This window comes from Oncorhynchus mykiss, chromosome 23 (assembly GCF_057628025.1).
Source record: "Oncorhynchus mykiss isolate SJ-2025 chromosome 23, ASM5762802v1, whole genome shotgun sequence".
Classification (NCBI taxonomy): Eukaryota; Metazoa; Chordata; class Actinopteri; order Salmoniformes; family Salmonidae; genus Oncorhynchus; species Oncorhynchus mykiss.
Window position 1 is genome coordinate 3227925 of NC_143044.1, and position 25029 is coordinate 3252953.

Below are 25029 nucleotides of genomic sequence, written 5' to 3' on the forward strand. Positions count from 1 at the left end.
CCCCATCACTTACATATTAGACCAAAATATGGCCTCATCAAACAGCCTATTCAGTAAGCATTTATAAAAAATGAAAAAAGTTTGTATTTCTATAGTTATGTGACTATATCGTCATGCATAAAGTATTCACGGCAAAACCACATTACAACACTCATAAGCACGTCTAAGAAGAACCTCTCCCTCAATGTAATCAAGACCAAGGAGATTGTGGACTAAAGGAAAAGGAAGACCGAGAACGCCCCCATTCTTATCGATGGGACAGTAGTGGAGCAGGTTGAGAGCTTCAAGTTCCTTGGCGTCCACATCACCAACAAACTAACATGGTCCAAACACACCAAGACAGTCGTGAAGAGGGCACTACAAAACCTATCTCCCCGCAGGAGACTGAAAAGATTTGGCATGGGTCTTCAGATCCTCAAGGGTTCTACAGTTGCACCATCGAAGAGCATTTTGACTGGTTGCATCACTGCCTGGTACGGCAACTGCTCGGCCTCTGACCGCAAGGCACTACAGATTGTAGTGCGTACTGCCCAGTACATCACTGGGTCCAAGCTTCCTGCCATCCAGGACCTCTATACCAGGCGGTGTCAGAGAAAGGCCCTACAAATTGTCAGACTCCATCCACCGTAGTCATAGACTGTTCTCTCTGCTACCCCACAGCAAGCGGTATCGGAGTGCCACGTCTAGGTCCAAGAGTCTTCTAAACAGCTTTAACCCCCAAGCCATAAGACTCCTGATCATCTAACCAAATAAAATTTGATTTGATTTTGATTTGATTTCCAGAACTTCATAGTGTATACATTGACACATGCCCAGAATAGGGCTAGTGATGCCACCAGAGGGCAGCACACCGTTGCTGAATACAAACACTAACTCCAGCTCCTACTCCACACACTTATTGATCAAAATCCAATTCGAGAGTTATATGAGACTGATACTTCCCCTAGTTTTTAAATTTATCTAAAAATGAAATCAGTTGGTGCTCCAGCCATGAAATCATACTGCACTTCTCTTTTCCGTTTAATAACAGATTGTATGTGTGTGTGTGTGTGTGTGTGTGTGTGTGTGTGTGTGTGTGTGTGTGTGTGTGTGTGTGTGTACAGTACCAGTCAAAAGTTTGGACACACCTACTCATTCAATGGTTTTTCTTTCTTTTTACTATTATCAACATTGCAGAATTATAGTGGAGACATCAAAACAATGAAATAACACATATGGAATCATGTAGTAATAAAAAAATGGTTAAACAAATCAAAATATATTTTACATTTGAGATTCTTCAAAGTAGCCACCTTCTGCACATTCTTGGCATTCTCTCAACCAGCTTCATGGGGAATGCTTTAGCTTAATGCTGAAGGAGTTCCCACATGTACTGAGCACTTGTTGGCTGCTTTTCCTTCATTCTGCGGTCCAACTTATCCCAAGCCATCTCAATTGGGTTGAGGTCTGGTGATTGTGGAGGACAGGTGATCTGATGCAGCACTCCATCACTTCATCATAGTTGTGATGTCTTCACTATTATTCTACAATGTAGAAAATGGTACAAATAAAGAAAAAGACTTGAAGGAGTAGGTGTGTCCAAACTTTTGACTGGGACTGTGTATATAATATTTTTTTATCTCCTTCCCCGAAAAGTATGTTGACTTTTGAATAGTTCTAATAAAACGCTCACTTCTGAACCTGCCTCTGAAGAGTCTGGTGATCCATGACCTGTCTCTAAGTACAATTTCCTGTGGAAAAAGTCCCCTAATTTCTTTTAACTCAGCCATTAGCTACCATAAGCATGACCATACCTTTACCTTTTGTTTGGATTCCCTCAAAACCACTGTCTATTAAGTGGCTCATATCAAATCCCAGCAGCCTAAGTTTAATAAGAGCATATTTTGCTCCTATATTTTAACCTTGTTATCCAATATCCTGTCTTTTATTCCTCAGTGAGTGTTCAGCACATGGATTTGACCTTACCAGAGAGCCAGACTCCGTTCAGAGCAGGAGGCTGGGCCTACACTGCAGTATGTCAAAACAAAAGTCCATTGTTTTTCAAATCTACACTTTTTTAAAAGTATACTTCTGGACCATTGTTCTGTCAAGAAAACGGAAAAAAAAACGACCAAAATTCAATATCTCTACAGATGCATTTCAACAAGCTCAGAATTCGTGCATTCTCTGATTTGAACCCAATTGTCAAGTGCATGATGAATCTGTGTGAAGTGTCAGTAAATAGTATCCTTGACTTTGTACACCTCTGCATTTACTGTGTAACAGTCAATGAAACAATACCAGCCATTGTCAATACTTCCCATTTGTCTTTTCCCTTCCACACTGTTAGCTTCCACTGTATTGACCTCAACCCTGTAGTACATGCTATCCAGTAAGTTGACCTTGCAGTGTCACATTTCTATTGAGAGAGTAAATAATTTAAAGGTTGAATATTTGAGAGTTGGGAATCATGCCTAGTCTACTATAGGCAAATATGTTATTCAGCTCAGTTGAATGCTTGGATATTGAATATAATTTATAATTTGACAAAATGATAGAAAAGGTGTGACCCATATAATTATAACCCTGGCCACTGTCATTCTCAACAAAAGTTATACTTGTTCCATATGTGCATGTTCATTAACAGTGCAAATATTCAACCGCCATGAATATAGGGCAGCTTCTCTATCTGAAAATCTTACCATCATTTCCCTGGGATATGTTTAACCTCTCATCTCAAAGATATGATTGGGATTTGAAGTGATATCTTGAAATATTCTTAAATGAATTAACTTTATCAGAAATGGGACATAATGTGTTGGGGATTTCAGTTAGAAAAACACTTCTTAGAGTAGAGTGAGATATCATTTCAAAAAGGTGGAGTATGATTTTGCCTATTAATTTGACTCACACCAGGACAAAAGAGAACAATATTGTTCGGAGCCACAAGAGCACAATGGGCCTGTCACGTTCTGACCTTAGTTCCTTTTTTATGTATTTGTGTTAGGTTGGGGTGGGTAGTCTATGTTCTTTTTTCTATGTTGTTATATTTCTATGTGTTTGGCCTAGTATGGTTCTCAATCAGAGATGTCGTTCGTTGTCTCTGATTGAGAATCATACTTAGGTAGCCTGTTTTCCCCATTTTGGTTGTGGGTGTTTAATTTCTGTTTAGTGTCTGTTCACCTGGCAGAACTGTTTTGTTTTCTCTTCGTTATTATTTTGTGTAGTGTTCAGTTTGTTCTATTAAAACATGACCGAACACTTACCACGCTACATTTTGGTCCTCCTCTCCTTCCACCAACGAGAAGCGTTACAGGGCCAGACCAGAACTGTACTGTGTACATCTCACATTACAGGAAGACGCTCATGTAACCTGCTCACTTACTGTACTTCCCCATCCTAGGAGACATATCTGGATCCACCCACATATCTGCATTAGTAATGGTTTCGGGAGTAACCAGAAACAAGTTGCACTTACAGCCTAAGGATGTGGAGTGAAATCTTGAAATGGAAAACTGAAATAGGGGGTGGTAGCTGAAATGTTATTTGGATGATAGCCTGCATAAAAAAGGGACTATGAGTCAGCAGCAGGGCTCATTGTGATAAGGAAATACGTCTAATGTTACCTGATCTGGTATAATGTGGACCAATTACCACTCCATTGCACTTCATTACAGGACTGTAATAGGGCCGGGTTCAGCTCTCCAGTTGGAGTGGCTGAGGCGAAATTGAGTCATCATTGATAATATGATAAAAAGTGATAGTGAGAGGCCCCTCCAACAAATTATTTAAATGTATAGTTGGTAGGGGAAACACTATAACCTCATTTGGTAAAGAGCTGGCCAGCAGTTGTGGAAAGCTGTCCCTCAGACAGAATGAGATGCTTATGGAAGGAAATCTAAAACAATCTGAGAATAGTTTTAGACCCTGCACATGGAGTCTTGTACCTAATGAAAATATATTCAGGTGATTTTATTTCCACACTCACATTAGGCCACACAAATACATCTTCGGAAATGTACTTCTGTGCTTGAGCTCTGTTTTGCCCTCAGAGGTTACTGTACAAAACATGAGAACATATTTGCAATTATTTTAATTGGTACTTACATTTGGATCATCACACTGCATGTTTTTGTGCCTATTAATAATAAACTCTTTACCAAGTTTTTCAAGTTTGAGCATCAGTACTGCACTTTTTTAAACTTTTTTTAACCCAATCAGGGTCAAAGAGTGGGACTGAGGATTTCCTAATATGGTCTCATTAGAACATTTCAGAGTAGTGACATTTTATCATTGTAACCTACATGTCATATGTCACCAAAACTGACACATTAGTCATATGTCATTTGCAGCGACATATTACTTATGTACTGGATTTTCTGGATTTCCAGAAATCATTCAATACAACACAGTGGCACAAATGACAATACAAGTATAAGTACTGTATGTCACTCCAATATTTCCCCAGTGTTTTCATACTTTGAGGTCGAATATATCGTATGTTGTGCCTGAGTACCTGAGCAATGTTTGTTTCCCTTGATAAAACTGCTCCATTTGTAGCTCAGAAATAAATCTAATAAACCAAGGTCAGACATACATTTTCCAATCCATCAAGGTAATCAGATTTCTGCTTACCTGAATTGGAACTATTCTAAAATGTTATTAACAACTTAAATGGAGTTCAGGTCGAGAAAACCCACACAAGGGAAATGATGAGCAAAGAGCAGGATAAGATTCCAATTATTATTTAAACAAGCATTGCATTGACTAGCAAGGAGGAAAATAGCATTGACATTTCCCTCAACAAGGACGTTCTATGCAGGCTTACTCAGAAGAGACAACAACAAATCCTATTCATGGGTTTTTAGACATTAGGTTGAGGTGGTCATTGGCAGAACAATACAAAGATAAGTGTGCCATTGAAGGGTCCTATTTCAATTGGCCATTGTCAAAGTATACGGGGGTGGTTCCTAAACTGCTATTGTTTGACTGTTGTTGTAATCTTACGTTTTAGACAAGCCACTTCGCAATGTTATAATTATCTAGATTTTGTGTCATAAAGGGATAGTTCACGCTTTAGCTTATCCGTGCATTACCTAGCCTGTTGAAAACCAGTTTGTATGAAATGACAACACCCCTATGAAAATAAACTAAAACCTAAAGAAAAAAGTGAACCATCTCTTTAAGTAGTCCTTCTAAAAACGACCTGTTTTACTAGAAAGAATGAGTGGTGGTTGCCGTTGACAGTAAGTAATCTTGTCCGATCCAGAACAGCCCAGGAACCTGTCTCCTGTTTCTGTAGAGTGAGACAGTTTGATATACAAGTACACCCACTGAACAGGATACTAGTTTATCGCAGAGCCGTACTCAAATCAAATCAAATCAAATTTATTTATATAGCCCTTCGTGCATCAGCTGATATCTCAAAGTGCTGTACAGAAACCCAGCCTAAAACCCCAAACAGCAAGCAATGCAGGTGTAGAAGCACGTACTCCCAATCTATTTCCTTAATGCTGAGTGCCAAGCAGAGTCCCTTTTTAGTCTTTGGTATGACTTGACTGGGGATTGAACCCCCAACCTTCAAATCTGAGGACGGACACCAACAAGGGCACTGAAATGGTCTGTTAATGCCAGTAGCCAAACTTATGACAAATTGTTACTTCTTATATTGTATATTTTAGTTTTATAAACAGCAGAAAAATTATGAAAACCAATATGTTTACATTCTTTAAAAAAAAGTGTTGCTTTCTTTTGCAGTTTCCTCCTCTTTCTACATGCTAGAGCTGCCACAAGCTGAAGTCAGTAACATTGATAATACAATGAAGTTTTAAAGAGATTATCGCTGAGGAAATATACTGAACAAAAATATAAACGCAACATGTCATCATTTCAAATATTTTACTGAGTTCCAGTTCATATAAGGAAATCAGTCAACTGAAAAAAAATCATTAGGCCCTAATCTATGGATTTCACATGACTGGGAATAAAGATATGCATCTGTTGGTCACACTCATAGATACCTTTAAAAAAAAGGTAGCGACGTGGATCAGAAAACCAGTCAGTATCTGGTGGGAACACCATTTTCGTAATGCAGCACAACACATCTCTTTCGCATAGAGTTGATCACGCTGTTGATTGTGGTCTAGGGAATGTTGTCCCACTCTTCTTCAATGGCTGTGCAAAGTTGCTGAATAGTGGCGAGAACTGGAACACGCTGTCATACACGTCGATCCAGAGCATCCCAAAACATGCTCAATAGGTGACATGTCTGGTGAGTATGCAGGACATGGAAGAACTGGGACATTTTCAGCTTCCAGGAATTGTGTACAGATCCTTGCAATATGGGGCTGTGCATTATCATGCTGAAACATGAGGTGATGGCAGTGGAAGAATGGTATGACGATGGGCCTCAGGATCTAATCATGGTATCTCTATGCATTCAAATTGCCATCGATACAATGCTATTGTGTTTTTTGTCCATAGCTTATGCCTGACCATACCATAACCCCACCGCCACCATGGGTCACTCTGTTCACAACGTCGACATCAGCAAACTACTCGCACACACGACGCCATACACATTGTGAGGCCAGTTGGATGTACTGCCAAATTCTCTAAAACGACATTGGTAGAGAAATTAACATTACATTCTCTGGAAATAAATTCCTGCAGTTAGCATGGACATTCCTTCAGTTAGCATGCCAATTGCATGCTCCCTCAAAACTTGAGATATTTGTTGCAAAACTGCACATTTTCAAGTGGCCTTTTATTGCCCCCAGCACAAGGTGCAATGATCTTGCTGTTTAATCACCTTCTTTATATGTCATGCCTGTCAAGTGGATGGATTATCTTGCCAAAGGAGAAATGCTCACTAATAAGGATTTTTAAAAAGTTGAGAAAGATGCTTTTTTAGGCATATGGAAAATTTCAGGGATCTTTTATTTCAGCTCGTGAAATATGGGACCAACACTTATATTTCTGTTCAGTGTATAATTTATGAAACATTTAAAGGACCAGTTAGCCTAATCTGGATGATCTAAATAGGCAATATTGATCACCATCTTAAAATACTATTTAAAGATAATTTTGCTGTCACCTACCATTTCTGCTCTGCTGGAATCACTTGGACATGATAAGACATTCCGTTTGGATGTCAGCTTTGGCCTACAGTAATCATGCTGTCCAGCAGATCATTCTTGCTTCATTTATTTTGAATAGAACATTTGCAGAGTGGCCTCATTGTCAATGTAAGAGCTTTTATATTGTTCTTAGAGCATATCTAAATATAGAACGATGTCAGTATACTATGTACAGATCCCCAAAAGGTACTAAGTTCACGGCAACACAAATTAGTGCTATATTCCATATACATACCAACATTTTGTGCAATCCTTGACAATGTGGTATATCGGAGGTACAGTATATTTGTATTAATAGGGTAAATAGTGAAGAGGTTTAGCAAGGTGCCACCCGTGGCAGGAGTATGGTTCAATGTATTACACTGCTCATTCTTAAAGAGTTTGTACTCGTGGCCATGAAGCTGAACTATACTTGGCCTTGTTTTTTTGCTTAATCCAGTATCTAATTCAATGATGTCAAGGAGTAATAGATTGACAAGTGACTATGTATAACTAGCCAACTGCACCACAGAGGTGAGATATCAAAACCGGCTACTGCATGCAGTATACTTTTCAATCATTGGTTATCCCCATACAGAATATACTGTAGTTGTCTGCAACATGTAATGGTTTTTTGAATAATAGTATTGTGTGTAGTCCTACTGTAGAGCTCTCATGAAACAGAATCTCAGCTCTCAATGCTGGATTATAAGTAGAAAATGTAACATTTAACATACATTTGATCAAATATGACCAAACAGCAAACTCATACTGTCCAATTGCACAGAATATTACTTCCAACAGGGTGGGTTAGTGGGTTTGCATTCACAGAAACTCTATTTACAGAAAAATGTGCCTAGATTTCGATTATTTTGAGTGACAAACATGATTCATAATTTGTTCTGCGTTTCTCGATTAAGTAGCATACTAGTCACTAGTGCACTACCTGGATGGTTCACAAGAGGTCAGACCTCCACTGCAAATACATTTGCAGTTGCTCTCAATCTCATCTATGCAAGACATATGTGTATACCGTATGCAGCTCTCTGTGTATCAAGGCCAATGTCTATTGCAATAGGTTAGCATATATGTGATTAATCGAGATGAGCCGTGTGACAATACTGTAGGTTTAGTTTTTTACATTGTTTTTTAACAATGTCCATGACTGACACAGGTTACCAGGTAACAATCTGCCTTGATATTAAAGTGATGTCTAAATGGAGACATTTTAATTGATAACCACCTCCAAAAGCTTAATTGCAAGCCGTTAATTGCAAGTGCACAAATTATTTGAACGCCTAGGTTTGGAAATGATCAAATAATTACTAAACAAAAAAACAGCATTATTTGTCTTTACGTATTAAACTGTTGTGAAAGGTATATAGTAGTAAGACTAATACTCTGGCCTGTATGGTATAACACGTGTGCGTCTGTTTGTACGTAATGTACCTCTTTCCTGCATGGCGAAGTACAGGGACAGTAGTTCCCTTTAGTTGATATTCTATGCAGCATATGACTTTTGCAATTGGGCTCGTGTATGATAAATAGCACACCTGAGGTGAGAAGAGAAGAACAAATCAAATATGAAAAAATGCTGCTTCCAAGCCTGGGTCTTGGTTTGAATCCCCCAAGAGTCAGTGTGTCATTCAAACCAAGTAAGTGAAGAAAAAAAGTTCACTTCATTTTAAGTCGGCATTTTCTGTTGACAAATCTGTTGGATTTGATCAGTCAGCCCACTGATTCCTTCACTCCCACATCATTGACAACATTGAGATACAGAGGATTAAGAGGTAAATCAATAAACACAAGCTCTGTAAGGGTAGGTATATCAGTCAGCTGATACCTACAACACTCTGGACTGTCTGATACCTGCACACAGGGGCCTCTCTAAAGCTGTGTTGTGGTTGCAGCTCAATACTCTTGGTAGGACTGATAGGCGCTCTCTCTATGCAGTCTATATTCCTAGTGAAACATATGGATCATTACCAACTAGACCATGGGAGGTCGCCTCTTTGTATGACAACATTGGTTAATCTAGGACCAACCATTATGGTGTGTTGTAGCTCAGGCTGTAAGTGACTGATTTAGACCAATACACTCCAACAATAGGTTGCTAACTAAATTCAAAACAAATGGAGAATAGTGTCTGATCATGTGTCCATCGTCTTTCCTCTTTCCCCATAACTTGTCCCTGTACTCTGCGTGGCATCATTTAGATCCACATAAGACAAAAGATAATGCTATTATGTTAGAAATGAATGTTTTAGATATTCAGATATTACCCCACTTACCCTTTAGTACAACTACTTTATGTTTCCGTTTTTGTCAGAAAGTAGAACTAACTTTCCGAAAAGGACAACGAACAAGAGGAGGTGAGACTGCACAGCAGACAGACGAAGAGCGTTCCAGTCTCAAGCTCTTAACAAGCATAATAATACATCAGTCAAAAGCAATAATTTTGCAATTAATGAAATTCCAATTTGCCTTCAGTGCATTTTACGTTGACATTTTCCACATGGAAACAGTGCTTTGATAAAGTTTTTTAAAATGCAAAAACGCATCTAAGAGGCTAAAGACCAGCCCGGGTGTCAACGTGCCTGGCAGAGGACTATGGTACTTAATTTTTATCGCCATGTGCCCGGGGTAACCGAAGCCTGAATGTTAACATTGGCTCCATTTTCATTATCACCATATGATTATGGATTTTACTGCATTTAGCTGATAATACAACTAGAAGCTCACCTTAAAATAAGTTGCTGGAAGGTTTCATTTCTGCCCAAATGAAATTTTCATTTGACAAACAAGTCTAATTACGCTGTGCTTCTTGTTCAGCGTCAGTCTGTTTCCTGATTGAACTTAGACCAATTTGCTGCCACTAAATGAATTTGAATCATTTCCATTCGGAATGTCTCGAGGACATTAGCTTAGGGAGAGCTAAGTGGCAGCATGCTTTTTGAAGTTGCCCATTATTTGATGCCATCCCCTCTCTACCTATATGCATTTTTTTTTGTTGAGCTACTTCAAAGTTAACTAGAAAAAAAAACTACATACCTGGGAGTACAATGGAAACTTAAAAGTGTTTTGGCCAATTCTGGGAGGCAGAGAGAAAATGACTTTAATATGTGTGTAATGCACTTCGTTAGCTTCAATGCTCGTTGCTTTTCCCCTTTATTTCTTCCATGCCACCAGTTTTATTGTATTGAATGAGCGGATTTGTTTCTGTTGAAACTGTACTCCTAAAAACTATTAAAACAGTATCAGTGTCAATTAAGAAGTAATACCTGCTAATTACAAATGAATAAGTTGTGAACCCGTGCATCACAAGAACTGCCCGCAAATTCAGAGCCTTCTATTTAGAAAGTAGTGCTTGTAAATGATAATAATTCCGCCATGGCAAATAAATAACCCAGAAAAAAATTGTAACACTTTGAACGGTAGGCTAGGCTACATAAGGGCTTCATAATACATCCATAACACATTCATAAGCAGCAGCTCATAATTGTAGCTAGTTGATAAGGGCCATTACCGTGACATAACCAACATATTAGTGGTTGAGATAAGAATTATCCACTGCTTGGGAATGTGTTATGAATGAGTTATGAATTCTTAATGTAGGCACCCCTCATCATATTCAGTATGCAGGGAGACATTTTCTAGAATCCAATCCTAAACTAAGGACATTTTCACAAAAGGTTCTATCCCTTAATCTGCTTATTTAAAATGATCATTTAAAATTTTAAATATGAATAAATCCATAAAAAACCCATTCTGCCCTATTGACCTCATCTGTTATTGATCTATGGTCAACCATTTTCAAGAACACATGCGATTAGGTCATAATATCACATGCTTTCTACATTTACTCATTAGGTATCCATAATTAGCATCAGATAGCCTCTCCTCCCAAGAAAAAGTTGTAGCTTTGTTATAAGTTAATTAAAGCATTATTGCATGCGTTTGATGAAAAGGTTGAGACACATTATTGTGAAGTCACAAAACTAAGCCTTTTACTAGAATCCAGAATGTGAAGAATTGCATCACAGTATGTTTCCGCCATGACCCATTGCTTCCCCTTGCTTCCGCTTGCTTCCCCTTGCTTCCCATTGCTTCCCATTGCTTCCCCTTGCTTCCGCTTGCTTCCCCTTGCTTCCCATTGCTTCCCATTGCTTCCAATTGCTTCCAATTGCTTCCCCTTGCTTCCCATTGCTTCCCCTTGCTTCCCCTTGCTTCCCCTTGCTTCCCATTGCTTCCCCTTGCTTCCCCTTGCTTCCCCTTGCTTCCCCTTGATTCCCCTCCCCTTCTGTTTGTTGTCAGTCCTGTAGGTAATCATTAAACAACACTCCAGCTCTCACTCACATAGGGTGCTTATTTTAGTCTAATACAATAATGTAAATATATTAGGGAAGAAATAGTGTTACAGATTACCTCCTAACAATGGGCCACTAAGCTCTTGGCTCAGCTCCACATGATGAGGAACTGTTGAAAAACAGGTCACCATGGATGGGAGAGAAAAGTGGGGTTATTTGTATGTTTTTTCTAAATGGATTTGCTGTTGACCTCAAATCATAGTTACAGCTATTTCAGTAAGAGTAATCCATTCATTCCCTCAGAATTTAAACACCAACGCGAGGGAAACCGAGAGAGTGAACAAGGGAGAGAGAGAAGGAGGGATCACAAATACAGCAGCAGGGTGTGGGTTGGATGAAAGGCACAGAGGATTTTACAATGTGATTACTAAGTAATGGGCTCAAAATTCTACTGAAGCATACTGGTACTGTAGAATAACAGTAATTCAATGTAGTAAATGTACTCAGAAAGGGTCAACTAGACCCACTTTAAACAAACAACTTATAAGGCTTAGACTTCACATAACAAGTACATTTTCCCTCAACAAAGTATATTTCAGCAAAGTCAGTGCTAGTAGTTATTTATTTAAAATGTGTGGTGGTGGGGGGTGGGGCAGAGTTATTTAAGACACTGTAACCTACCTCTTTGAACAGTTTTGGACGTTTTGAAAAATGGGCAGGGAGTGACTCCGATCTCCAGGCTTTAGGGGGAAGCTTGTTCAACCATTTGGGTGCCAGGACAGAGAAGAGCTTTGACTGGGCTGAGTGGGAGCTGCTCTCCCGTAGGGTTAGGAGGGCCAAAAGACCAGAGATGGCGGAAAGGAGCGCTCGGGTTGGGATGTCGTGTTTGAACATAGCCTGAAGCTAAGGAAGGGCAGTTCCCTTTGCTGCTCCATAGGCAAGCTTGAAGATGATGCGAGCTCCGACTGGAAGCCAGTGGAGTGTGCGGAGGAGCGGGGTTACAGGGGAAACTTAGGAAGGTTGCACTCCAGGACGTCTGCAGAGTTCTGGATAAATTGCAGGGGTTAGATGGCACAAGCGGGGAGCCCAGCCAACAGAGAGTTGCAGTAGTCTAGACGGGACCTGCGCCGCTTCCTGTGTGAGGAAAGGTCGTACTCTACAGCTGTTTTAGAGCGTGAACCTGCAGGATCGAGTCACTGCTTTGATGTTTGCAGAGAAAGACAGGGGCTTGACCAAGATCACGTCAAGGTTCTTTACACTCTGGAGGGGGACACCGTGTGTAGTGATCATGGTGTCTGCCAGGCACACAATGAGACATAAACACCATGTATCACATTTCATTCTAACAGAGAAAAGGCAACTTTGTAAATAAATTGGTGTTTATTTCTTACCAGTTTGTACCCTAGGCATATTTTAGAAGGGTAACCTTGAACGCACCCATGACAAAAGTAGGCTACAATACAAATAAATATTGCCATTCATTAATGGCAATATTTATTTGTATTGTAGCCTACTTTTGTCATGGGTGCGTTCAAGGTTACCCTTCTAAAATATGCCTAGGGTACAAACTGGTAAGAAATAAACACCAATTTATTTACAAAGTTGCCTTTTCTCTGTTCAATAAAGGTATAAGCTGGGAAGCGCTAAAAAACAATAGACAATTCACAAACGCACCTGTTTGTGCCCTAGAACTTCAAGGCCATGAGGGAAAAAATTAACTTTGAAAGCAATAGAAGGACCTTATGCTGGGAAATGAACAGCTCATGGGGATGGATATATAAACAAACAACTCTACCCAGCGGGACATTCAGTTAGGCTATAACAGCTCTGTTAGTCTGAGTTCAAAGCAAGAGATGTTGCAAAGTTCAAAAAAGTGAAAAATATATACTAGGGCGATTTGCTGCTAGGACCATTGTTTATGACTTATGGAATGTCTGAAACGACAATGAATGAATGGCAGATCACAATTGTCAGTCCAGTCCACACGGGTTTCAAAACAAATTAATGCACGTTAGATATCCTTGGTAGGCTCCCTTGGTAGGGATATCAAAAGATAAAATATCTGCTAAGCCATTCAACAAACAAAAGCTGAGTAATAAATCCAAAATCTGATTTTGGGTATCTACAGTCCACAGTGTATGCATCCCCATCCAAAACAGAGCTGCTTTGTGCTGGCAGCGACCACACTTCATACATTGCTCATCTTGTAATGGTTTCCAAAGCTGTAGAAATCTCTACCCAGGGGGCCATTATAGTGCAAAATACAAGGTCCAACCCAATGCAAGGTCCAACCCAATACAGGGTCCAACCCAATGCAGGGTCCAACCCCTGGAGTTGATGTCCGCACCCACGTGGAATTAGCATAATAAATCACTGTTCTATTCATCCAAATCTGTCAGTTAAACCTAGAGACTTCCGATGTTTAAATTGGCTGCGTCTCAATCCACTGCATCTGCCGGTGTCGGCTATTCGGCTGTGCGGTGGAATGCGGCAGAGGGACAATGCTGTTTGGGAGACCAGGACACATCCCGGAAACAGTTGTTCTCATGAAAATTTATGTAATGTCCAAACTGCTAGAAACTATTTGGACCCCGTTCTAAAAAGCTGAGACTCTCACGAACGCGTCGTCCGTCCTGCTCTAAGACGCCCACAATTTTCACTGGACTAGTCTGATATTGGTTCCCTCGTCGTGTGACCTTTTTTGTTGTTGTAATAAACTTCTGTACAGTCTGAATGGTTTGAGCAAGCTTCACAAAACTCCTCAGAAGTTAACCTGGTACCGGGCGGTAAAAATGTATGAAGGTTAATAGGCTTTTCTGGAACCTGGGTTACACATTTAACCTTATTTTTGTCCTTGATGCTTTCCTATATCTCTTAGATGCATTTCAGACAACTCAAACTATACTCCTCAATTCCACCATTAGTCAAATTAAGTCGGCACTAAACGATCAAAAATAGAATTTTACCATTTAAAGAGATCATAATAACCACTTTTGTTGCTGAAGGACATGGGAATGAAGCTTTATGATGATCACACCAGAAATATACAACTAAAATATCTATAGGTCAACCAATGATATCTTATAGTTCAACCCCTCCTTGCACCCGTGTCCGTATGCTAGTAAGTGATTGACAGGTGCCACACACCAAGGCACCTTGCTGCTTAGAGAGAGTGTTTGTTGATATCACTCTGTTTTCGTTCTTTGAGCAACTTATCTGTAAGGTACACATAAAGGCCCTCCTTCAGCATCGTACACAGAACACTTCTATTGGAGTACATAAAAAATGTCCCCCTGCAACATTAAACAGCACGGAGGGGGAAGAGGGGGAATTTGGGAGAGTGGGGATGGGGGACAAGGGGGGGGGGGGACTCAAACAAACACTGGAGAGTGGCAAGTTTGCATCGCCCATACCAACAAGCTCCTATCTCATTAACAAACCGCTGAAATAAAAGAGTGCTTTTTTGGCTCACAGCTATAAAAAAAATTATCATAGTGATGATGTTCCTCAGCCGTCAACAGAGCTGCGATAACGTTGTTTGATGATGACTTTCCCATGAATGTTAAGCAGCCGCCGCCGCGGCAGAGGAAAAGAGCTTATCAGTGCCTAATGCCCATCTCTAATTCCTGCCCTTCTTGAACCAGCCATTTTCTAACAGCGTTAACTGTCAAATTTACATCCCGTCTTAATGCCACTAAAGAGTACAGGGGGATGAAGAGTAAATGACAGCAGTGTAATGAGGAAGGAAAGGCATTCCTCTCCCTCTCTCGCTCTTAATCTAAAGGCAGGAGATTTTCCACAATCTGGGCGGGGGGGGGGTTCTCTCTCCCTGAGCTATGGTGGAGCTTACCTGAGCACTTTGCTGTAGATGAGCAAAATTAACAGAGGGAACTTTTAAACAACAATAAAATGAAAAATCCTTCAAAAGAATCAAAAGCAAACCTCAGGCTCAAGAAAAATAAACACCTAATTAGAAAATGATGATACTGGTTCTGAGGTTCTGTCTCCATTCAAACGACAACAAGGGATCTAACTAACAGCTACTATATGAATCCCCAGTTGAGAAAGAATGAATGTTATGCTGAACAAAGGACGTTGCTAACAATGCTGGGGATCCCTGAAAGATAAAGATATACAGTACTTTGTATCCACATGATCTAAAAATGCAATGTCATGATTTTGAATCAACATGGAAACTGATTGGATTTGCAAAAGTCATCAATGTAAAGGAATTTGGGGAATTTGTCTTTTTTTTTCACCCAACTTAAAACCTAAACCAATGACATTGCTGAAATGTTTGTGAATTTCACATTCAATTCATGTAAGTTGACGACTCAATAACATCTGAAACCAAACTAGATGTTGACCTGACGTCTTTGGCGAGTGGGATAATACTTTTGGGCTGCAATACACTGATACAGGTTTTGTCATTTCAAGATGGACACCTGAGTGACATTCCTGTTGCTAACCCCGTTACAGTGATTTCCTAGTTGAATGAATGTTCAGAAACATTGTTGCCATAGGTGTTTTTTCTATCAATAACGCATTTTAATGACATCAACATTTCCAATGACCGAAATGAAAGAGATGATATCAGTCAGTTGAACATGTTTTATTTCCACTTTAAATTGACATTCCCTCAATTTAGCCAATTAAAATGACTGTAGAGAGTAATTTCCTAACAGAATGTAATCTCTGACATAAAAAATGTAATGAAAATAGAGCAAGTTGTTGCGCTAATAATTTTATTGGGAAAATAAATGAGGTTTTAATGAATAAGGTGAAGCCTTTGATGTATTATTTTGTATAAACTTTGCAGGGGTTATTTCACTACAACACTAATGCTATTTAGTAGAACACTGTAAATGTGTTAACTGAAAACAAGGAAGTGATTAGTAATCTATTGCAGGAATTCAAATTTAGTGCAGTGTGCTTTACATTGGGATTTGGTGACCTAGTATGACAATCCCTATCAAGACTGGTACCCACTTGTACTCTCTTCACACAATCAAGCCTAGCCAAGCTGTGCCATAGTTAAATGGTTTGACTCGATTGTGTGAAAAGCTTCTAGCCATACTAGCCACATTATATTTTGTTATTATTACCTTAGGGCCCAATTTATCTTGCGTATACAGTATGTCTTGAAACACTGTCCAAACATAATAACGCATCTCTTTTTTTTACACTGGTATGCTTTTATGAAGTCTATAACTTTTTTTTTTAAGTGATTTGTTGCGCATACTGTATAAACCACTTTTGAAAGGAGTATTTTCACCTGCCAAATGTCACACAGCAAAAGAGGTGACAAACAGAACCATTTATGATGATTGGTACACAATGATGCACTCCTTGTGATACAGTATGTGGACCAGTGCCACAGCTGGGTGCTAATGAGCAGTCGCTTAATTGTTGGCAGTACATTTAAGTATGACCAAACAATAGAGAGGGATACAGTCTGTCATGGAGGAAAAAAAGATTGTGGATAATGTTTTCTGCTCACTAATTATGTGATTTATAATTTAGTCAAATGATTTCATCAATTAGCCTTCTCCGGGATTGTGCCGGCCTCTCTGAGAAGCAAGGCTACACTCAGTGCTCCTCTTATGCAAATGAGACAAGTTGAAAGTTTCCCAATGCCTGCATGTAATTTAAGATGGCATTTAAGCTACTTACCCCAGATGCTATCACATAAATTAATTCATCAGGTAATATTTCCCATTATTCAAAGGCATTATTTTTTGTCAGGCAAGGTAATGGAATGATTACAAGGCCATGCACACAAATTAGCAGCAAAACGCAACGTTCTCTCCGCTGTAAAATGACACATTAAGCAGCTGGAAATGAATGAATAGGACTGTTTTATGCATGAACACATCTGAGAAGAGTAAACTAACTGAAGATCAGATGCTTTGTTCATATCCAGCCCAGCATCATATTTCTCCTCCATGTGAGATGGGTTCGCCTCCCATTTGTTCTCATACTTCCAGACTCAATCAATCAGGGCCAATATCAATCTTAATTTTCACAGGAAATAGAAAAATGTATACATTTCTCCGCTGTTATAATCAACCATGTAAGTGAACCTATGAATATGTAGTCCATATCATCAGAGGGGACTCATTCCGGTAGGGCAGGCAGCTGATGATTAAATCTCAGCTCATCTGATTGGAGCATGTAAAGATTCAAACTGAGCTTAATTTCATGGTGATCTGGCAACATCCAGTGAAACTATCCAAAAGGCAAAGGCTATAATGATTTGGAAAGAAATGAGACAACAGATAAATGGTGAAATAAAGTTAAAGGCCCCCCCTTAATGTACCTCAGAGGATAATTATTTCTATTTAAATGTATCATTTTATCAGGGTATGATATAATGGTCCAGCTGTGCAGCTTAGAGATGAAACTAATTAAAGATGAACTGTATGAAAGTTTTTACAAATCGACATGTGTTTTACTGTAAATGGCTTCCATTTTTGAGCCAGTTGAGGGTGGAGGATGTAACAAACTGTAATCTGCATGCGGCAGCAGTTTGAATCCAATTGGGTTTTCGTTTTGACGTGGTTTAACCTCGAAACCTAACCCTTACCCCTCTCTAGCATACCTAAACATAGCCTTAACCCTAACCACTTGCTAGTATGCATGCCTAACCTATCGCAATTGGATGTCAAGTGTAGGCAATGTATTTGGTACAGTGCATTCAGAAAGTATTCAGACCCCTTCACCTTTTCCACATGTTACGCTACAGCCTTCTTCTAAAATGTATTAAATAATTTTCCCCCTCAGAAATCTACATACAGACCATTACATACAATAAGCCATAATAACAAAGCAAAAATGTATAACAAATTAAAAACTGAAATATCACATTTACGTAAGTATTCAGACCATCTATTATTTAGTACTATGTTGAAGCACCTTTGGCAATGATTACAGCTTCCAGTCTTGGGTATGACCCTTCATGCTTGGCACACTTGTATTTGGGGAGTTTCTCCCATTATTCTCTGAAGATCCTCTCAAGCTCTGTCAGGTTGGATGGGGAGCGTCACTGCAGAGCTATTTTCAGGTCTCTCCATGGATGTTCGATTGGGTTCAAGTCCGGGCTATGGCTGGGCCACTCAAGGACATTCAGAGACTTGTCCCGAAGCCACGGCCGTGTTGTCTTGGCTGTGTGCTTAGGGTCGTTATCCTGTTGGAAGGTGAACCTTCACCCCAGTCTGAGGTCCTGGAACATCAACGATCTCCCTGTACTTTGCTCCACTCATCTGTCCCTCGATCCTGACTAGTCTCCCAGTCGCTGCCACTGAAAAACATCTCCACATCATGAAGCTGCTACCACCATGCTTCAATTGTAGGGATGGTGCCCAGAGTAAACTGCCTGCTATTCAGGCCCAGAAGCTAGGATTTGCATATTATTAGTAGATTTGGATAGAAAACACTCTGAAGTTCCTAAAACTGTTTGAATGATGTCTATGAGTATAACAGAACTCATATGGCAGGCGAAAACCTGAGAAAAATCCAACCAGGAAGTGGGAAATCTGAGGTTTGTAGTTTTTCAAGTGAATGCCTATCCAATATACAGTGTAAATGGGGTCAGATTGCACTTCCTAAGGCTTCCACTAGATGTCAACAGTCTTTAGAACATTGTTTCAGGCTTCTATTGTGAAAGGGGAGAGAATAGGACCACTCACATTGGTGGCTCAGCTGAAAGCTATAAGTTGTTTATCGCACGCGGCCGTGAGCGCGAGCTCTGTTCCCTTTCCTTTCGAATGACAGCAAAATTGTCCGGTTGGAATATTATTGAAGATTTATGATAACAACATCCTAAAGATTGATTATATAAATCGTTTGACATGTGTCTAGGAACTGTAATGGAACTTTTTAAAACTTTTCGTCTGGACTTTGTGCTCGCACTTTGTGCATTTGGATTACTGGACTAAACGCGCAAACAAAAAGAGGTATTTGGACATAAAGATGAACTTTATCGAACAAAATAAACATTTATTGTCTAACATGGAGACCTGGGAGTGCCATCAGATGAAGATCGTCAAAGGTAAGTGATTAATTTTAACACTATTTCTGACTTTTGTGACACCTCTCCTTGGTTGGAAAATGTCTGTATGGTTTTCTGTGGTTAGGCGCTGACCTAACATAATCGCATGGTGTGCTTTCGCCGTAAAACATTTGAAATCGGACACAGTGGCTGGATTAACAAGAAGTGTATCTTTAATCGTATGTATAACACTTGTATCTTTCATCAATTTTTATGATGAGTATTTCTGTAATTTGATGTGGCTCTCTGCATTTTCACCAGATGTTTTGTTTGAGACAATGCATTTCTGAACATAAAGCACCAATTTCAAATTAGGTTTTTGGACATAAAGATAAACTATATCGAACAAAACACACATTTATTGTCTAACATGGAGTCCTGGGAGTGCCATCCGGTGAAGATCATCAAAGGTTAGTGATTAATTTTAACGCTATTTCTGACTTTTGTGACACCTCTCCTTCTTTGGAAAATGGCTGTATGGCTTTTGTGACTAGGCGCTGACCTAACATAATCGCATGGTGTGCTTTCGCCATGAAGCCTTTTTGAAATCGGACACTGTGGCTGGATTAACAAGAAGTTTATCTTTAAAATGGTGTGTAATACTTGTATGTTGTATGAGGATTTTTAATTATGAGATTTCTGTTGTTTGAATTCGGCGCCCTGTAATTTCACTGGCGGTTGGCGAGGTGGGAAGCTACCGTCCCACACATCCCAGAGAAGTTAAGAATGATGGAGGTCACTGTTTTCTTGGGGACCTTCAATGCTGCAGAAATGTTTTAGTACCCATCCCTAGATCTGAGCTTGGACACAATCCTGTCTCGGAGCTCTTCGGTCAACTCCTTCGACCTCATGGCTTGGTTTTTGCTCTGACATGCACTGTCAACTGTGGGACCGTATATAGACAGGGGTGTGCCTTTCCAAATCATGTCCAATCAATTGAATTTACCACAGGTGGACTCCAATTAAGTTGTAGAGACATCTCAAGGATGATCAATGGAAACAGGATGCACCTGAGTTCAATTTAGATTCTCATAGAAAAGGGTCTGAATACTTATGTAAATAAGATATCTATTTTTTATTTTGAATAAATGTGCAATTCAGGAACATGTTTTATTTAAAACATTTTAGAAAACGCTGTAGCATAACAAAATGTGGAAAAAGTCAAAGGGTCTGAAAACTTTCCAAATTAACAGTAAATAAAGTTACTGCATAAACATCACTATTCCTAGTTTCGTTTGAATTGGAACCAGCCCTGGTCTCAGACTAAGTATTTAGATCTGCTAAAAGATTGCTTTTCATTGCTTTGTAATTTAACCAGACTTTAGTCTCAGCAGGTAATATTCCTGTGCAATTGTAACTTCACATGCATTTGAAGGAATGTCTAGACTAGCTTATGATGTCTTTATTCAGAAAGGCTGTCAATCTTAGGCCTATCTTTACGTATGATTTCAGTTTCTCCCCCTTGCCTTCTGCAGAATTGATGGTGGCTTGCCTGTGTGTTGAGAGCCCTGTATGTGCAGTTGGCTGAGATTTGCCTGTGGGCATTATGGATTTGACACTAGAGTGTTGATGAATCTCATCTGTTTAATGTGTTTATGCTGGCTAAGCCCTCAAAGCTTATTGCTGTTCAATGGAGTGCTGCAAAGTTACCTCATCTCCCCGTTGTTCTCTCTCACTCCTCTCCTTCTCTTGGCAAGCCAAGTTCCCTGCTTAAACAGACATTAACTGCAACCTGTGGGGAGAAAACACAGATTGATTGGTTAAGTCTGAATGACTTTTGTACATAACAGAATAAACTTTGATTGACAGACATATGGACAGACAGACACTGACAGACATACAGTACCAGTCAAAAGTTTGGACACACCTAATCAACTGATTTTACCACAGGTGGACTCCAATCAAGTTGTCTTAAGGATGATCAATGGAAACAGGATGCACCTGAGCTCAATTTCGAGATTGAATACTTAGGGTCTGAATACTTATGTAAATAAGGTATTAAAATAAATATACAGTACCAGTCAAAAGCTTGGACACACCTACTCATTCAAGGTGTTTTCATTATTTTTACTATTTCCTACATTGTAGAATAATAGTGAAGACATCACAACTATGATATAAAACATATGGGATCATGTAGTAACCAAAAAAGTGTTAAACAAATCCAAATGTATTTTTTTATTTTAGATTCTTCAAAGTAGCCACCCTTTGCCTCGATGACAGCTTTCCACACTCTTGGCAAACGTTGATTGGTGCTGCATTTTGCTATTTTTACACCTTAAATACAGTTCATCATTGGTTCTTTCCCATCCGCGTAATCCCCTTTTACTAGGTTTTCACACGAAGTGCTTTATTCTTACTTCCTTTGCTCCCCTCATCTCCCTCAAATGCAAACCAAAGGATAGCTAACAACACCCAGTATTACTTAAAATGTCATGCCTCCAAATCAATATTCTAAAACAGTTCAAACGCAACTCAACGTAACTCCTGTGATAAGTGCTTTTGGGTGACAGGCGAGTTGAAAGAAAGAAGTACAGGAGAATGGCATGATGGAATTATCCAGAGAGTACATGTTTTATGACCCCCTATGTGTTACTTCATCTCTCACAATTGCAAATTATTCACACTGCCATGTACTCTGCTGTGCTCAACTGACATATCCGTAACAGGCAAGGGAGCTAGGTGCAAGAAACGTTTAGCTTCACTTATTTAACTGCTGTCTGTGTGTAACATTGACTAGACACTCATTTGGAAAGGTGGCTGTCGGAGCGGAATAGATCAGAGTCCTTAAAATTGGATTTACGCATTTAGTCATGTGTGTTTATATATGTATTATTTGTGTCAGCGCAAAGGCCAGAGTAGTACACCGTCTTCTCCTGGGTTTATAACATTAGACATTTGAACCTCTAAACCACGAGAATAATAAACACAGCACCAATAGTTCCCATATGCCAAGGTCAACCCTCACCATGTCAGTGTTTCTCCTGTCCTTCTGCCTCTGGCTCAAGGAAATGCGCCACCCTTTTGTATGAAACAGGTGGAGGTCATTCAGATAGTTAGAGGATTCAACTTTAATATATATGCCGTTTTAGCATGGACGTTGTCGACTGGGGAAAGTTGTCAAATGGGTAGGGATTCCTATTGGGAGCAATCAGCCGCTGATCAGAGCATTATCTTCTTCAAATTGGGTGCTATGGTTTGTAAATGGCTTTAAGCTATATCACCGCCATCTAGTGGCCACAATAAATTAATGACACACAAGATTTGGTTCAGGACTCCAGCACTGCAGGTGGCAGTAAATCTCTAATATTAGCTTCACGCTTTTGTAAAATACAAAATATGAAAATGGACTAAATTAAAATGGAGATAGCCTTAATCAATCAATCAATCAATCAAAATATTTATAAAACCCTTTTTACAACCGAGCTTAAAACCCAAGAGAGCACGCAATGCAGATGTAGAAGCACGTGGCTAGGAAAAACTACCTAGAAAAACAGGAACCTAGGAAGAAACCTAGATAGGAACGAGGCTCTGAGGGGTGGCAAGTCCTCTTCTGACTGTGTCAGGTGGAGATTATAAGAGTACATTGCCATTAAGGCTAGATCGTTCTTCAAGATGTTCAAACGTTCATAGCAGGGTTTTTTCTAGTAAATCAGGTTCAAATAGCCAGAAGTCGTCAGGCCAGGTAGAGAGAGCATACCTAAAACCACACAGGAGAATTACACAGGATTTGACAGACTGACCTTAGCTTCTCGGCACATAGACTATTGCGGCATAAATGCTGGTGACTGAGACAGGGGGTTTGGGAGACATTGTGGCCCGTCCAACTTTGCCCCCAGACCGGGCCAACCGGGCAGGATATAACCCCAACTACTTTGCCAAAGCTCAGCCCCCACACCACTAAAGGGATGTCAATAGACCACTAACTTACTACCCTGAGACAAGGCTGAGTATATCCCATGAAGAAATAGTGAAAATAAAGAAAAACCATTGAATGAGTAGGAGTGTCTTAACTTTTGACCGGTAGTGGATGTTCCACTATATTCTTGTTAATGATAGTCAGGGGAGTTTGCTAATCTGAGACCAGGCTACAGTAACAGAAAACCATAACAAAGATATTTTCTGTGGATGACGTTAGATTGCGCTTAGATTTTATCAACAGATTTTCAAAAACGTGATCTATTTACGTGTTTATATATTTTAACAATTCCAAAGCCATAAACCTAATCAGATTAATTCACCACTTTGCGAGATTTTTCTTGACTCATAAAAACAAAATTGTTCTAAAGCTATGTTTGGGATATGGATAGAATGTGACAAATTCCGTCAGAGTAAATATGGTTTAATAAATGAATTAGCTTCATAAATAATGGCTGTAATGACATTTTAGGGGACAATAAGCCTGAGCGTTGTCAGGAAATAGTTGAGTTTCATGCCTCAGCAGTTCCTCAAAATGAATAGGCTTGGGAAGATAGCTGGGGCCTGCATCCAGCCTATTTCCTAGAATTATCTACTTGTTGTCAATTTGCACAGTGGAATTACACATGCAAATTGAACTGCCTGCACAAACACCACTTGGAGATGATAAAAACAAATTAACAAAGGCTATAGAAGGAGGATTTATTTCACTGGCTAACCCAGGTCAAGCAATACATGTATTTGACGATTGTGTGTACCCAATTTTGGTGTAATTATATCAGCAAATTATTCTTTGTCATCATATTATTTTGCCCCAACCTTCTCCTTACACATATAATTAGTTTCCTCTGTATCCTTGCGGAAAACAAATCTTCTTGCTACCCTGTCGGGTAACACTGCATAATCTGATTTGGACTTCATATTTTACCCTTCCTTGCAGTCTTTTTTTAGATGCAACCCAAAGTGGTTGACTGCTATGGATAGAGGGTTAATGGTTCGCTGATAAAGTATAACTGACTGGCTAACAGCACACACATCCATATAGTTAAAATATATATAATCGCCTGTTAACGTCATCCCTCATCTTCGGCAGGAAATGAAGAATCCCTGGACCTCCACGTTTGCTATTAGATATCTAATTTACTTTGTACACACAGTGCTAATCTGCACTAATGAATTCTGCCACCCCAAGCTAGATCGAGATGACTTAAAATTATTACCACTTCCACAGATATGCCTTTCCTCATTTGAGGCTCAATTTGGCGAGCTCGCAAAAACAGTCTGTCACACTAAGATACTAATAATTAGGGGTTTAAGATGATTAGTTTATCTCTCTGCACTTACAGTACTGCTGCCTCTTATCCACCATGGCCAAAACTTAATAAGAGGCTCCAAGTTTTAAACAGCCAACTCCAAATTACCAAGAAATTACAGAAATAATGGGCTGGAGCACATGCCAAGGAGAGAGAGAGAGAGCTCAGAGAGACAATAATTCAACTGTGAAATAGAACACAAAGTCTGGTAATCAATAAAAAAAAATATGCAAGCTTCTAATGCCAAAATACTGTTAAATACATATTCACCCTGACATTGTGGGTCACTCATTTACCTTCAAAGTTCACCCTTCTTTTTTTTCCATCAAGTTGTCACATAAGTA